The sequence below is a fragment of the Rattus norvegicus genome, chromosome 7 (genome assembly GCF_036323735.1).
Source record: "Rattus norvegicus strain BN/NHsdMcwi chromosome 7, GRCr8, whole genome shotgun sequence".
Lineage (NCBI taxonomy): Eukaryota > Metazoa > Chordata > Mammalia > Rodentia > Muridae > Rattus > Rattus norvegicus.
Window position 1 is genome coordinate 125,200,304 of NC_086025.1, and position 14,550 is coordinate 125,214,853.

Consider the following 14,550-nt stretch of genomic DNA (forward strand, 5'->3'; position numbering starts at 1 on the left):
TGATCAAAATGTGAATGCTTCACTCCTTCTTTAAAAGGGGAACAAGAATACCCTTGGCAGCGAAGAGAGAGGCAAAGATTAAAACAGAGACTGAAGGAACACCCATTCAGAGCCTGCCCCACATGTGGCCCATACATATACAGCCATCCAATTAGACAAGATGGATGAAGCAAAGAAGTGCAGACCGACAGGAGCCGGATGTAGATCGCTCCTGAGAGACACGGCCAGAATACAGCAAATACAGAGGCGAATGCCAGCAGCAAACCACTGAACTGAGAATAGGACCCCCGTTGAAGGAATCAGAGAAAGAACTGGAAGAGCTTGAAGGGGCTCGAGACCCCATATGTACAACAATGCCAAGCAACCAGAGCTTCCAGGGACTAAGCCACTACCTAAAGACTATACATGGGCTGACCCTGGACTCTGACCCCATAGGTAGCAATGAATATCCTAGTAAGAGCACCAGTGGAAGGGGAAGCCCTGGGTCCTGCTAAGACTGAACCTCCAGTGAACTAGATTGTTGGGGGAGGGCGGCAATGGGGGGAGGGTTGGGAGGGGAACACCCATAAGGAAGGGGAGGGGGGAGGGGGATGTTTGCCCGGATGTTATTCCCGGGAAAGGGAATAACACTCGAAATGTATATAAGAAATACTCGAGTTAATAAAAAAAACCTCACTGCTCTTGTGGGGACCACAGCTGGCTTCCTGCCACCCACATGGAACTTACAACCGTCCTTCAGTTTCAGGTGATTTGGTACCATTTATTTATTTGTTTGTTTATTTGTTTATTTATTTATTTATTTGCCTCCACAGGCACTAGGCATGCACACACTAGACACACATATGTGTAGGCCAAACATTCATAAAAATAAAATAAAAATGATAGGTACATCTTAGCATTTTCCTTGGTAATAAATTAACCTTTGCATTTTGTAACAGCTTTACTTTATCCACTTTTAAAAGGACTTTTATTTCTTTTGTGATAACTAAAAGATAGTACCCATGACCAAAAATATTTTATTTTAGTAATGATGCATATAAGTTTTCTAATTGAATTCCATGCCAGTGATAGGAAGGCAACTGTGGTCCTCTACAAGAGCAGGTGGGCGGGTTTTAAACATTTTTCTTAAAAGCTAAGAATGAAATATCCAGATTCACTCAGGCTTACCCAGGTCGGTACTGTTATCATCTGTGCTCACTGGAAAATCTTTGGGGTAGTGGAGTGCTTTGAATAAACATGGCCCCCAGAGGCCCATAGGGAGTGGACCTATTAGGAGGTGTGGCCTTGCTGGAGTAGGTATTGTCTTGTTAGAGGAACTGTGTCACTCGGAGTGGGCTTGGAGGTTTCAGATGCTCAAGCCATGCCCAGAGTCACTCTCTTCCTGCTCGCTTCAGATCCAGATGGAGAACTCTCAGATCTTTCTCCAGCACCATGTCTGCATGCATGCCACCATGCTGCCTGCCATGCCAACAATGGATGAAACCACTGAACTGTGATCCAGCCCCAGGTAAATGGTTTCCTTTATGAGAGTTGCTGAGGCCATGGTGTCTCTTCACAGTAACAGAACCCTAACTAAGACTGCAGGTAGTAACACATGCAGAGCTGTCAGCTCTGAGAAGCCCTTCCCCTACACCATTTGTAATCAGTAGAAATGGTACATTCTGCAACGTAATAAGTAACAGAGGCCATTCTCAAGTTGTAGTAAACCGTGGTTAGTGTATAAACCCATCAGATAGCCACTTGTTGCCATTATTAAGTATTTGATGTGACCAATAATTGTCTTGCTATACTTCTTTAAGAAATATTTGCCTATTTTTATGTGCATGTGTGTGTGTGTGTGTGTGTGTGTGTGTGTGTGTGTGTGCATTTGTACTATTATGTATGTCTATGCACTGTGAGTATGTCTCATGTCCACAGAAGCAGAAGAGGGCATTAGATGCATTGGAACTGCAGTTACTGATGGTCAGCAGTGGGTGCTGGGAACCAATCACAGGACACGTGCGAGAGCAGTCAGTGCTGTTAACCAATAAGCCAGCTCTCTAGCTTTGTGTTACTATAGAGTGTATATTGTCATCTCAGTGGTTATTAAAGTTTGTCTATAGCTGGCAGCACATTAGACTTGTTTTTTTTAACACAGATACCCCAGTATTAGGTACTCCTGTCTCTGTTGTGATCATATATACAGCAGAAATAATTATAGGGTTTGATTCGAGCCACAGTATAAATGTCAAATTTAGATGCCTACTTGACTTCTGTCTTAGTTAGGGTTTTACTGCTATGAACAGACACCATGACCAAGGCAACTTTTATAAGGTCAACATTCAGTTGGGGTTGGCTTACAGGTTCATAGGTTCAGTCCATTATCATCAAGGTGGGAGCATGGCAACAGGCAGGCATGGTGCATGCAGAGCTGAGAGTTCTACATCTTCATCTGAAGGCTGCTAGCATAATACTCAATTCTAGGCAGATAGGATGAGGGTCTTATAGCCCACACCCATGGTGGCACACTCACTCAACAAGGCCACACCTACTCCAACAGACCCTTACCCTCAAATAGTGCCCTTCCCTGGGCTGAGCACATACAAGCCATTACAACTTCGAAATGGAGATGTCAATTCACCATCAGACCAGGAGATTAATGGAAAGGAAGGAAACAAATATTTTAGATTTGAAGATTATGTAAATGACACCTAGCACAGTTCTGCTAAGTTCACCTGGGCAGAGTGTTAGGTCCAGTCCCAAAGTATCTCACCAGAGATAGAAGGGAGAGGGAGGTGACCAAAGAGAAGAGGGAGTGAAGAAAGAGACCTCTGCAAGAGCTGAGTTAAAGGAGCCAAGGAAAAAATATATTTCAAGATGTAGGTAAGTGGTTAACAGTGACAAATACATTCTGCACTTAATGTGGCAACAGGGAAGTGTTGATTTGGGTCATCCAAAATTCTTTCTGACCTTGACAAGATCAATTAACAAATACTCAAATAGCACTCATCTATAATTTTGGCAAAGAAAACTTACAACATTGCTTAATTATGGAAAATTGAAAAAAAACTTTTCACACGTTTGTAAATCTTCTGACCCGCAAGGGGTCATGACCCACAAGTTGAGAACCTTTGCTTCAGAAGTAGTATCCCAATTATTTTAAATGGTGGGTTATGCAGGATGATAACTGCCACCTTTGACACACAAGTTAACGTGTAGACAGTATGATCTACAGTCAGAGAAGAACACATGTACAAATATGGATATCAAATAGAGGTAGGTATTGATTTATCTAGATAGGTTATGATTTAGTGATCTTTGAGTAATGAAATAAAATATGTAGTAGATAGTTGAAAATAGGAATCTATTCTTCAGAAGAGATATTAGAAGTAGAGTCAGATTTAATAACAATATATTGATTATACTGAATAACCAGATTGTGGTAATTTGTCTCTGGGAGAAATCATACAATAAAGGGAAAAAATCGAGATTAAAATAAAAAGTAATTTCAATAGGCCTGAAGAGATGTCTAAGTGCTTAAAAACACTTGCTATGCTTGCAAAAGTCTGGGCTTTGTTTCGTATCTCAGAGAGAGACAGAGACAGAGAGAGAGAAACAAATGCAGAAACAGACACAGAGACCCCCACATACACATACATATAAATTAAATTAAATTAATCTAAGAATAAACTCAAGAATATTTTATGCTTTGTTCTGAATTCTGTCATATAAAGCTTGTCTGTTATAAAGCTTAATGTTTTAAAAAAACAAGTACAATAGTGTAAGAAAATGTGTTTTTAAAATCATTATGTTTGGAATTGTTCAAACTATTTTACATAATTCCAAGTCCAAAAGGCAATGATTGTTTTTTTTAATTATTTAGAAATGGAATAGAATTACTCCTTCAGTCTGTCTGTCTGTCTGTCTATCTATCTATCTATCTATCTATCTATCTATCTATCTACTTTAGGGTAAACTAAGACCAATTTCCCCACTACTAACTTTTTGGGAAGTAACAATACCTTAACCTGAAAACATCTTTTAAAAGAACGAATTGACTTTCCTAATCTAATAAACTGTACAGATAATCTGTTTCTTCAATCTGAGAATTTCTAATAGTGCCTTATCATAAGAAATTATTTAGACGGAACTGTTTGGCTCAGTAACCTAGATTTCTCCAGACTTATAAAAATACACTTTAATTCAATTCCTCAAATACAGCAGATATTGACTTCATAATCTTATTTCATTTTCATATGTTTTATGCTTTACGACCCTTGGCAGCATTTGACCTAACAGTTTACAACGTACTATTTGAGTTGTTGTGCTAGTGAATTTTTACCACAATTCTGTGACCTGGGTGTTAAAGGTGTCACTTTAGGGAATAGGAGTCAGCTCAGGGGACGATGCCCACATCCACAGCTAGTCAGGATGCCCCCACGTCAGCTCCCCATTTCCTCTTACGCACAGCTCTCCCATTACACCCAGGGAATTCTAAGTGCTCTCCCTGTTCCAGTTAAGGTGCTCCCCTTACTCCTATAAGCATGAATCCATCTGGGAATCATACCAGGTACAGAAAGTCACGGGGGCGTGTCTGATTGTCAGGTCTCCGCCTCCCCGAACTCACATCTTGTTTTAAAAGTAGCACGGATAGGGGATTTGCTGGAGTCGGAAGCGTTGCTGCTGCTTTTCGGGGTGGGGGTGGGAAGACAAAGGAAGGTTATTTTCATCTCGGTTTCTGGCTGGCCACAGTGTTCCATGCCACAGAAAGCTCTGAATGATTTCTTCAGAAGAGAGACTGGAGCCAAGATTTAGCCCTCCTGCTGGCCTGGACTGCAGCTGCGGGCAGGTTGGCTTCCCCTCTGCGCAGTCAGGTCTTATTAGGTCAACTGCAGACCCCTCCTAGTTAGAATGCAGAATGAGAATCAGAGACAAGGAAGAGCAGATGTGTTTCTGCGTGCATTTTTTTTTTTTTTTACAATTTTCAAGTTTTACATAATTGGGAGCTTTAGGCATCTGTGCTGTTAGGGACAAATGATTTGTTTTGTAATATACAGGCTACGGTCTGCGCCATTCATCATTGGGCAATTTCCTTCATTTTTATGAACTTGAATGTACTCTCACAAAGCTAACTAGGATTAGCCCGTCACTGAACGTCCCCTCCAGATATGATCAAGAAGAAAACCCATTATAAAAGGAGGTAGGAGGTTGCCGTGGGTGCGTGTGGCATTCAGTTTTATAGAGTAACTGGTTTTTTTTTATCTAAATAAAAACACTATGCTATGAAATAATGTCAAAATTATAACATCACTGAATGTGGCAGGGATGGTGTATGACTTTAATCCCAGACCTGGGGAGCAGGACCAGGTGGATCTCTGTGAATTCCAAGCCAGCTGGATCTACTTAGTGAATCCCAGCCGAGATGGATCACACAGTGAGAGATCCTGTCTCAAAACAAACAAATAAACAAGCATAAGGCCGTGTTTCCTGACTAAGTCCTGGTGAGAGTCTTCAATGGGCATATAGTACCCATAAGGCAGTGGCCTATCATTGCTGTCCACAGATAGCCTCATCACATAAGCACGGTGAGTTAGGTTACATAGAGAGAAGAGCAAATGCCAGCCTACAGGACACAAGACCAACTTAAAGGAAACCGAGACATGAGCCTGACTAGTAATTGAAATATGTTTTCTAGCAGGAAGGAAACTCTTTGGCAGGATAGGTAAGTTCAATGTCAGGCAGGGCAACAATACCAGGAAGGAAGGTTGCACACAGGAGAAATGAGATTACCGACAAAGGGAGGTAAGCTTTCTGGGGTGGCCCAGTGGAAATGTTGGACTGAAGGTCCCATGGATGCTTATGGAAATACTAGCCTTGTGTTCTATGCCAGAAAATCCAGGGCTGGCAGGCTGTCTGCATGCTTCTGTATGCTGCTTCTTAAGGGAGAGGCATTTTGTGTTACACTGCACATGCAGGGGCACACTTAGCTTGCTCTGATCTGGTCCTGTGTGTGAAGAACTACCCAAGGCAGTGTACTGACAGGAAAACAGTTCTCTCCCCAGGAAGTATTCATGTGCTTAGCTCCAACTATACTGGTAGGGAGTTAACATTATCTGGACTCTCTGGCTTGGCCTGCTTGGTGAATTCCCATTAACTCGTGACTCTTCCCAGCCTCTTGAATGAGAAGAGTCACTTCAGTTATGGCACTTATGTCTTACTTATTTCAGGGACAATGCATCCATGTCCTGTGTATAGCCACACTGCTGAAGTGTTATTCATACAATAATACATTATGATGGCTATGATGTTGCTAGATGGCGGAAATTGTTGCACTTTTTAAAGTCTTGGGGCGCCATGGTTGTATGTTGCTTCCCCCAAGAGTTGTTCATGATATAGCAGAGATCTCTGTATGTTTTTGAATGCTATTTCAAACACTGATGGTCTTTCCCCAAATAGGGAACTGTACTGGTCAATATCAGCCACTCTCACCAAAGCAGAGTCAATACAAGGTCCGGGTGGGCATATCCCCAACTTGCTATGTTATCGTGAGCTACAAAGTAAGACTCACTGTAGCATGTCTTTATATTAAGAAATATGTAAAATTGAAATACATCAAAGAAGTATAAGAATATAAAATTTAGAGCTTATAAAGATATTTTTGAATGTATAGATAAGCAAACATTTTTATTAATAATGGAAGAATGGTTTTATATAACCTCTGATCCGATAAATATGGTCATAATGTTATTAAATATCAACCAGTTGAGAATTCCTTTAGAAATAGGGGTAACATGTAAAGTGTTAGCCCATGGCCAACAGCAAAAGTTCAATATATAAAAGGGAGAAAATAATGAAAAATTTGATTTGATATTATACTACAGAGGTCTGAAAGGTGTGTTAAATGACATATAGTGTGCAAAGACTTAATTCAAATTTTATTTCTAATCCATTATAGATCTTAGCATTCATTTCAGTGTTAGAATATTGCATCTAACCCACATCTTTGTTACTGAGTTTGTTGATGTCCCTTTAAATTTGCCCCTGAGGTAAGAATCTGGTGTCCCTCCTGGTCCTGGCTCAGCACTACATAGCTATTTGTAATGGAAATGACAAAGTGCCATATGATAGGGATGCCCCTCTAGGAAGCACCTCTTGTTTAGCCTGCTGACTTAGTTGTTTCTCTGTACCCATTTAATACGACACTGTTAAGTCAAAAGAGAGCCATGTGTTCTGGGAGAAGACCCAAGGGCAGAGATGACTGAGGCAAGTTCTTCTGAGCTGTTCATCACTTTGCTCAGAACAGTACCAAAAGTAATACAATTGCTCTTTGTCCTGAACTGTGGCCATGGTTGTTTGGTGATGAGGAACCCCCATATCTACGTGCACCTTGAATAAGAGCAAGCCACTTCCTGAAGAGAAGACTATTTGAGGAACTCAATGGCAGTCCCTATGATTGGTTATTCTGAGGGCTCACCAAGTCTGTCAGTCAGGCACCCTGGGGCCCGGCTTTTCAGTGGGCATATTTTCAGAGGGAGAAATTAGAAATCACCCATAGTCTTTTTAAAGACTCAGTTCAGGTGGGCTATTATCTAGGACTAGAAACAGAAAGCGAGGAGAGGCTATTTTGTGGGAAGAACACATGTGATAGTGAGTCAGAATTTCAGAGTTCAGGTGTCACCATAGGGAGCACAAGAAGCTTGGAAGGTAAAATAATAAAAGAAAATATGACCACAGATGTTCTTAAATGTGCATCAATGGGGGACAGCAATAGATCATGCAAGAGACTAAGCTGGTGTGATGAATACTTTTTTTCCATGTTATTTGAACAGCACTGGAAAATAGGAATCATACCATTCCTATAGAATAATAAATATGAAACAAAAGCACTTAGTTATGAGTAGGCACATTAGGAAACTAACGATGCGGAGTTGCCTCTTTATGGCTCTGGTTTTAATTATTCGCCTGCCAATCCCTGGAGTCAACCCACGCTTTGCTTATTGAATAAAACATCCAGTGTGTTTTCATTTGTTGAGCAGATAGTAGAGAAGCCAGCGTCCAGTAACATTAAAAACCATTCAGCCAGGTCTCATGAAACCTATAGATACCTGTGTGCTATTCTAACAGGAAAGTTCAATAGAAATAAATCTCTTCATTCCAGAACATGGAATCTTGTTGAATGAATAGAACCACTGTCATAGCATATTACTACCTGGGGTCAAACTACCTCATGGTTTAAAACCAGAACCATCTTCTTTAAACCTTCCCATCACATATTTTTGAAATCAGCTACATTTATTTTTCACACTGCTATGAATGTAACTTGTGTAGAACTTAATTTTTCAACAGAAAGTAGTATACAGCATTATTATTTCTTTAGTATTGTTCTTGCAGATATTTTCCTAGCTATGGCAAAATATGTTGTATTAGTCATAGTTCACTAGTGGGACAGAGCCATAAAAACGAATGTCTATTATGAAGTAGATTTAGCAGTCTAGCTTATGTGATACAGACTGGGTAGTCCAACAGTGGCTGTTTATGTACTGGACAGGCCAAGAACTAGGATCATATTCAGTTTACAAGGCTGAATGGCTCAACAGCCCAAACTGGGACTGCAGGCCTAGAGGGTCAGTGGGCAGCTCCTGGTGTTCTGTACACATTAGAAGGTCAAAGGAACTGGGTTGTAATGTTAGTAGAGGATGCCAGCAGCACAGCCGATGCCCTCACAGGCAGGAGTGAAAGAGGATAGGCAAAGGAAGCATTGCCCTTCCTTCTGATTTGTGCTGCACCTTTTGTGAGCATGTGGGCTGCACTATTAAAAAGCAGTGCTGACCCCCACAGTCTGATGGTAAACTTTGGCACCAATGGGATGATATACAGATATTTAGATATAGATATAGATATATGTATAATATAGCTGTTGTCTAAAATTGTGTATTATACTAGTGGTTCCAAATGAAGTCATTTCTTTACGATATATATGTTTACCTTTGAGAAGATATGTTCATTTTTAATCTATGTGTATAAAGAAAGAGTGATACAAGTGTCTGGTTTTTTTCATAACTACACACACTCATTTGCATGTAATTATGAATTCTTTTCCTTTTGTGATAGATCCCACAGTAACAAACCTAGCATTGAAATTCTAAATGTAATGTGAAGAGTTTTAAGTAAGAGAGCAAATCATTAAAATAGATTCTGTAAATTAACAGTAAAAAAATAAGTGAGATAGAAGAATATTTTTTCAAATCCTATATGTTTGAAAGAAGGACTCTATATCAATAAAAATTTTACATATTTTCAATTGTTTAGCCCTCCTATCATCTCTGTTAAATGTTTAGGCTCACCACAAAATGATATAGGTATCTTTATGCACCCTGATAAGCCCCAAATCAATTTTAATAGATATTAGGAAACCATTGAACATATTTGAACAGGCTATCAAATGATCAATGCTGTGAGAGAGAAATATTTTTGTGTAAAGTGGGAAAGAAGGCTAAATAGAAAGTGCTTGCAAATGTCAAAAGAAGTTTTTATGGAGATGAGGACAGTAAGACTAAAAGGCATACTGACTTCACTTTATATGGCAAATCGGAAGAAAATTCACTTATGTTTCAAACCTGGACAACTAGGGAAGAAGTGACTAATAAATTCTGTAGTCTTGCCATGTACCACTCACAAGATTTAACATACATACATAGATTATCTCATATAGCTATATATTGTCTTATCTCACAGTAACTAAAATAGCCATCATGGGAAAGGAAAGAAGCTTACCAAAAGCTAATAAAGCACAAGGGCACAATAAGTTGACACAGAGGAAACCTCCAACAGTATTTGTAACATGAAGATTTGAGCATCTGAGTTCTGGAACTGATGATACATATCTAGAAATGATCACTAATTCTTTGGAATTGTGGAATAAACTCAGTTATCCAGAAAAAATGGGGGGGGGGTCACAGTAAAAACCTTAGGTCCTACCTTTATTGGTTGATAGAGAAAGTACAACTAATGATAGACCAGAAAAGGCAATAGACAGCTGGAGAAAATGCCCAGAATAGTGGGACATTTCTGGAACTATTAACACATAGAACAAACTCAGTAAATCTTCATCAGTAATTTCATTTCATTTTATTTTATTGTTGTCTCTTCACTGCAAAGTTTTAACACTGGATGTTGTGTTTGCTTTCATGACTGGTATGACAGTGCTGTGTCTATCAGGTTTGTTAATTCAGAACTTCAGGTTTGGGTTTCCTTTTCCATTTCCTGTTAAAAGATCTTTATTTCCCCAACTTACACAAATAATTTGAAATCAGCAGATGGTATTTTATTTATAGAGTATGTTTACATGACTGTTGTGGAACAAATATGGAAATGAGAGTAAAGAAATTGTAATATAATGACCTAACCTGTGTTTGTGGGTTGAGTGGATCATAGAAGGAAGTAAAGTCAAAACAAATTGGATCATTGGGAATTTATTTTGGAAAATTAGAGTCTGTGTATGAGATTAGAGATGACTAGTACCTACTTTTTACTTTCTATGAATATGTCTTAGTAAAGTTAGTTTTCTGTGGTTGGAAGGGCAATATAAGTAAAGTATGAAAGAACAAAATGTCTAGGGAGAATTTCAAAAGCAGATACTCATTTTTGAATGTCTAAATTAAGGGAAGAAATAGATCTCTATCAGTAGTTCTGTCATCCATAGGTGGGGCAATTACACTTTCACAAAGCAACATACAAGAATGATTACAGAAATGTTATTGTAGTAGTTTATAGTCTCCTCCAATAGAGTAATGGAAAATCAAACATTGAGTTTAGTTTTTGTGAATATGTATCAAATAAATAAACTCAATGTAATAATCTCTGTGTTTTGAAAAGTACTGTAGGATCATGAGATATGACTTAATAGTTGAAAGCACTTGTTGGTTTTGCAGAGGATCCAAGTTGATCTTGCAACTTCCATAGTAGGTACTTATAAGTACACCTGTATCTTCAGCTCCAGGGCAGATGAGATCCTCTTCTGGCCTCTCCAGGCATCTCTAATATGGTGCCTGCACTCTCAAAGACTGAAACAAATACACAAAAGTAAATTCAAAGAAAATGATGTTGTAGATTTCATGAACACAACTTATATTCAGCTCTCATGTGATTTAGCTGCTATGATCATTGGTGAACACTTACCTCAAGCCTGTAGTTTCCTACCTTAGACCACATTTTTAGATTTCTGTAGCAAAGGCTAGAATGATCAAATTTTACTAAAAACCATTGAGATTAGAACAAAACTTTAAGTATTGGTAATGCTTATTAAGAAAGTAGTCATTTATATATCTACTGTATGGAAGAGACAAGCTTAAAATAACTTAGCTACTATATTAAAGAAATAATTAACATTCAAGTCAAGAGTCAAATTATCTTTAAAATTTCAATGTTATGCATGTTTCTTTCATGCTGCTTTTGGGGGGTTTAAATATTTAATTAATTATCTTGAACCTGAAGAATTTAGGTAGCTTAGTTTTATTTCTGGAATTATTTTCTTCATCATGGTTTCAGGTACAAGTCAATTATATACATATTTGTTCTAAAGTCTTTGTGACATCTTAATGCTAAAACACACAGATGAATACTGAGTAGGCACCCCATGGTTCGCTTGTCTACTGTTCTGATATGGTTTACCCCATTCTCCTAATCTCAAGAAAGATGTGGAAATCTAAATCTAGAAATTCACCCATTCTGAAGCTGATGTGTGCAATATGTGTGCAATGTGTGTGTGTGTGTGTGTGTGTGTGTGTGTGTGTGCGCGCCACAAGTCAAAATCAATCATAAATTGTTACTTGCAGATTTATATTACAGCTCAAGCTTCACATTGTTCACGAAGACTAAAGATGATTGTTTCTTGAAGTATTGAACATTTTTCATGGCTGTCATTGTGGGAGAAAAAACAAGCATTCAAAAACAATAATGGAGAGCAGTCCATGGTGAAGTGAAAATGCACCACAGTAGTGAGCTGCGTCATGGGCCAACTATAGAAATAAAAGATTCTCCATATCACAAAAATTATTTTATTCAGCAAACGTGGCTCATTCTCTATTGTAAATCCTACAAAACCAACTATTTACAGCATGGGTCCCTTTCCACATGATGTACTGTCACGTTTTCTGAGCCCACGCCATTGCTATTTCTGTTACTTCTTTGTTTTGAATCTCTGTTCTCTTTTATTAAAGATATGCCTAGATCATAACTGTTATACTCTTCTAGGCAATAGGCATTTGAGACTCTGGTTGAGTTTAGACTTCCTAGAACCGTCTGAAACATTTAGGACTGAATGTTACCTTGCTTATTGGATATACCAATATGAATGAGGCCTCAACAGATATGCTAAAACTCATGGACTTACTCCTCTCTTTATCCACGTCTTTATTTAATGTATGCATTCCTCACTCAAGAGTCACTCACTGGTCACTTTGGCTGTCATATTGACTGCTGTGACATTAAAGTACTTTTGTTGTGGGAGCCTTTAATTTGCTTTCTAATGAACCCAAGTTTCAAGTGTATGGATGCCAGCAAGTCAGATACAGCAGATGAGGATGACAGTAGGTTTTTTTGTTAAATGAAAACATAGAAGTTCTCAACAGAGAAAGTAGAAAAGCAATTGTAAAGGCAGAGTGTGTTAACTAAAATATGTCAGGTTTACTTAAGGTGTCCTTCCAAGCAACTTTTTCTCATTGTTCATCACTTTTTTTAAAAAAATGTGGAGGAACACCGTTAGTTAAGAGTTTCTTCATAAGAACTTAACCTTCCTTGGCTTTCATTCATCTGGGATTCTACTGAGGAGACATCACTTAAAAGTTGGATGTCTGATGTCATTTGGACGTGTAGCTACAAGAAGAGGAACAATTAGTACCAAGTAAGAATATCAACAACAAGCCTCCAAGGTCTTGTTTTCTATTAAGCTTTCCAAATTATCAGTAACCAGGGTTGGAGCCTTAATTACAAGTTTGCTCTCCAAGAAGTTTGCTACTACTTGAGAGATCCTTTGAAATGTGCTTCTTTAGGGGGTTGAGTCAAAACGGAAAGTTTTTCTGTTGTTAACAAGAAGCAGTCATTTATTTAAAATAAAAATAAATAATAAAATAAGTAAAATGAAATAAAATTAAAAAATTATTACAAAGAATAGTAAAAATGAGATAAAATATACCTGTCCTTTGAAGAGAAATGCTGACTACACAAGGCCCTATTTGCACTTTGTCTTACCTGTATACCAAGTCCAGTGTGATAGAGTTCACAGCAGGATGAGTTTGACTCTACCACGAAGGCTCTTCACAGAGGAGCTCAGCTCTGTGCAGCCCAGTTTTGGGTTTTACTCAGGACAATGTTATTTAGACTCTTGAGGATATGATTCTCCCCACATACTGCTTTAATCTAGGCACACATTGATAGTCTTTGAGATCTAAATCCAGTCAGTATTCCTAAGATATCTAGGCCCTTTATCTTTCTCTTGAAAGGGCTTCAAATCATAATACAATGTTACCTTTATATTCCATTCAAAATCAAGGCCTTGCAACATCCTCAAGTTCACCTATTATGGAAGACAGAGCCCAAAAGTTCAGGAATGCTTTGCTCTGCTGTTAGACCAGGGTGCCCCTTATACTGTTTGACAGTGGAGCCAAGAGCACCTGCAGGACTTGAAACTACTCTGGAGAATTGGTGGACACTGGTTGCGGAAAGAGAATAGACGTGCTTAGGGGTATATCATATGTGACCATATTTGGACAAGATGGTCACAAGGGGCTCTCTGTCTCAGTGTCTGCCTAGGAAGAGAATATGCTACGGTTGTCACATCTGGTGCACACATGTTCCAGCTGAGAAAACATGTTCAGTTGCGTGAAAGTCTTGGATTGAGGGTTAGTCCTATTAAAAAATTAGATATAAAAGATCTGAAATGCCTGGCAATGAATTACTTAGTTTCCAACTCTATGACATGTTAGAATAGGCAATATCTACAATAAAACTCGGACGTAACTCAGATTTTCTTGTGGTGCCATTTTTATTTTTTCTTTTCTTTTTTGTGTTGAGAGTGGGAAAGGGACAGGGATAGAGGAAGAGAGGAAGAAGGAGGAGGAGGAGGAGGAGGAGGAGGAGGAGGAAGAAGAAGCATCAATAGCACACACAGGGATGTCAGAAGTTAATTTTCTCCAAATTCAACATGGAGTCTGGTAGTTTAAGTCAGGTCATCGGGCTTAATGGCAAGTTCCATTGACCTGCCAAGTCATGTTCCCAACCTCTCCTTTTTATTTATTTGTTTGTTTGTTTGTTTGTTTTTGTGAAGAAAAAAATAATGGTCAAGCTTTAGGTTAAGACTTAGCCAAACCCCATAAATCAAAATGGAGAATATTCTGGAGGAATCAGGGTTCTATATTTGAGGGTGCTGGTTTTGGTTAGAAGCCTAGGACTCACTGGGAAGAAAGGGGCAATGAGATTCCTGGAATACAACACTCAAGATTTTGGTAAGGATGCTGCAAATCTTTCCTCAGAGAGTCAGATGATACATTAGTGATTCAGACTTCTCTTTACACT

The 14,550-nt window shown here is 38.7% G+C and overlaps 1 protein-coding gene across 10 annotated transcripts in view; it reads left to right on the forward strand.

Annotated features, from left to right (window-relative positions):
* The window catches only part of Cntn1 (contactin 1), a 297,760-nt gene that overhangs the window by 57,666 nt on the left and 225,544 nt on the right, over positions 1–14,550 (forward strand). For 2 of the 10 annotated variants that reach the window (XM_063262902.1, XM_063262908.1), the window contains one exon: positions 1,395–1,507. The exons of the other annotated variants lie outside the window; for them this stretch is intronic. The gene's annotated coding sequence lies outside the window, so the exon portion shown is untranslated. Of the gene's footprint in view, positions 1–1,394; positions 1,508–14,550 lie in introns of those variants that run through there. 10 annotated transcript variants of the gene reach the window in all.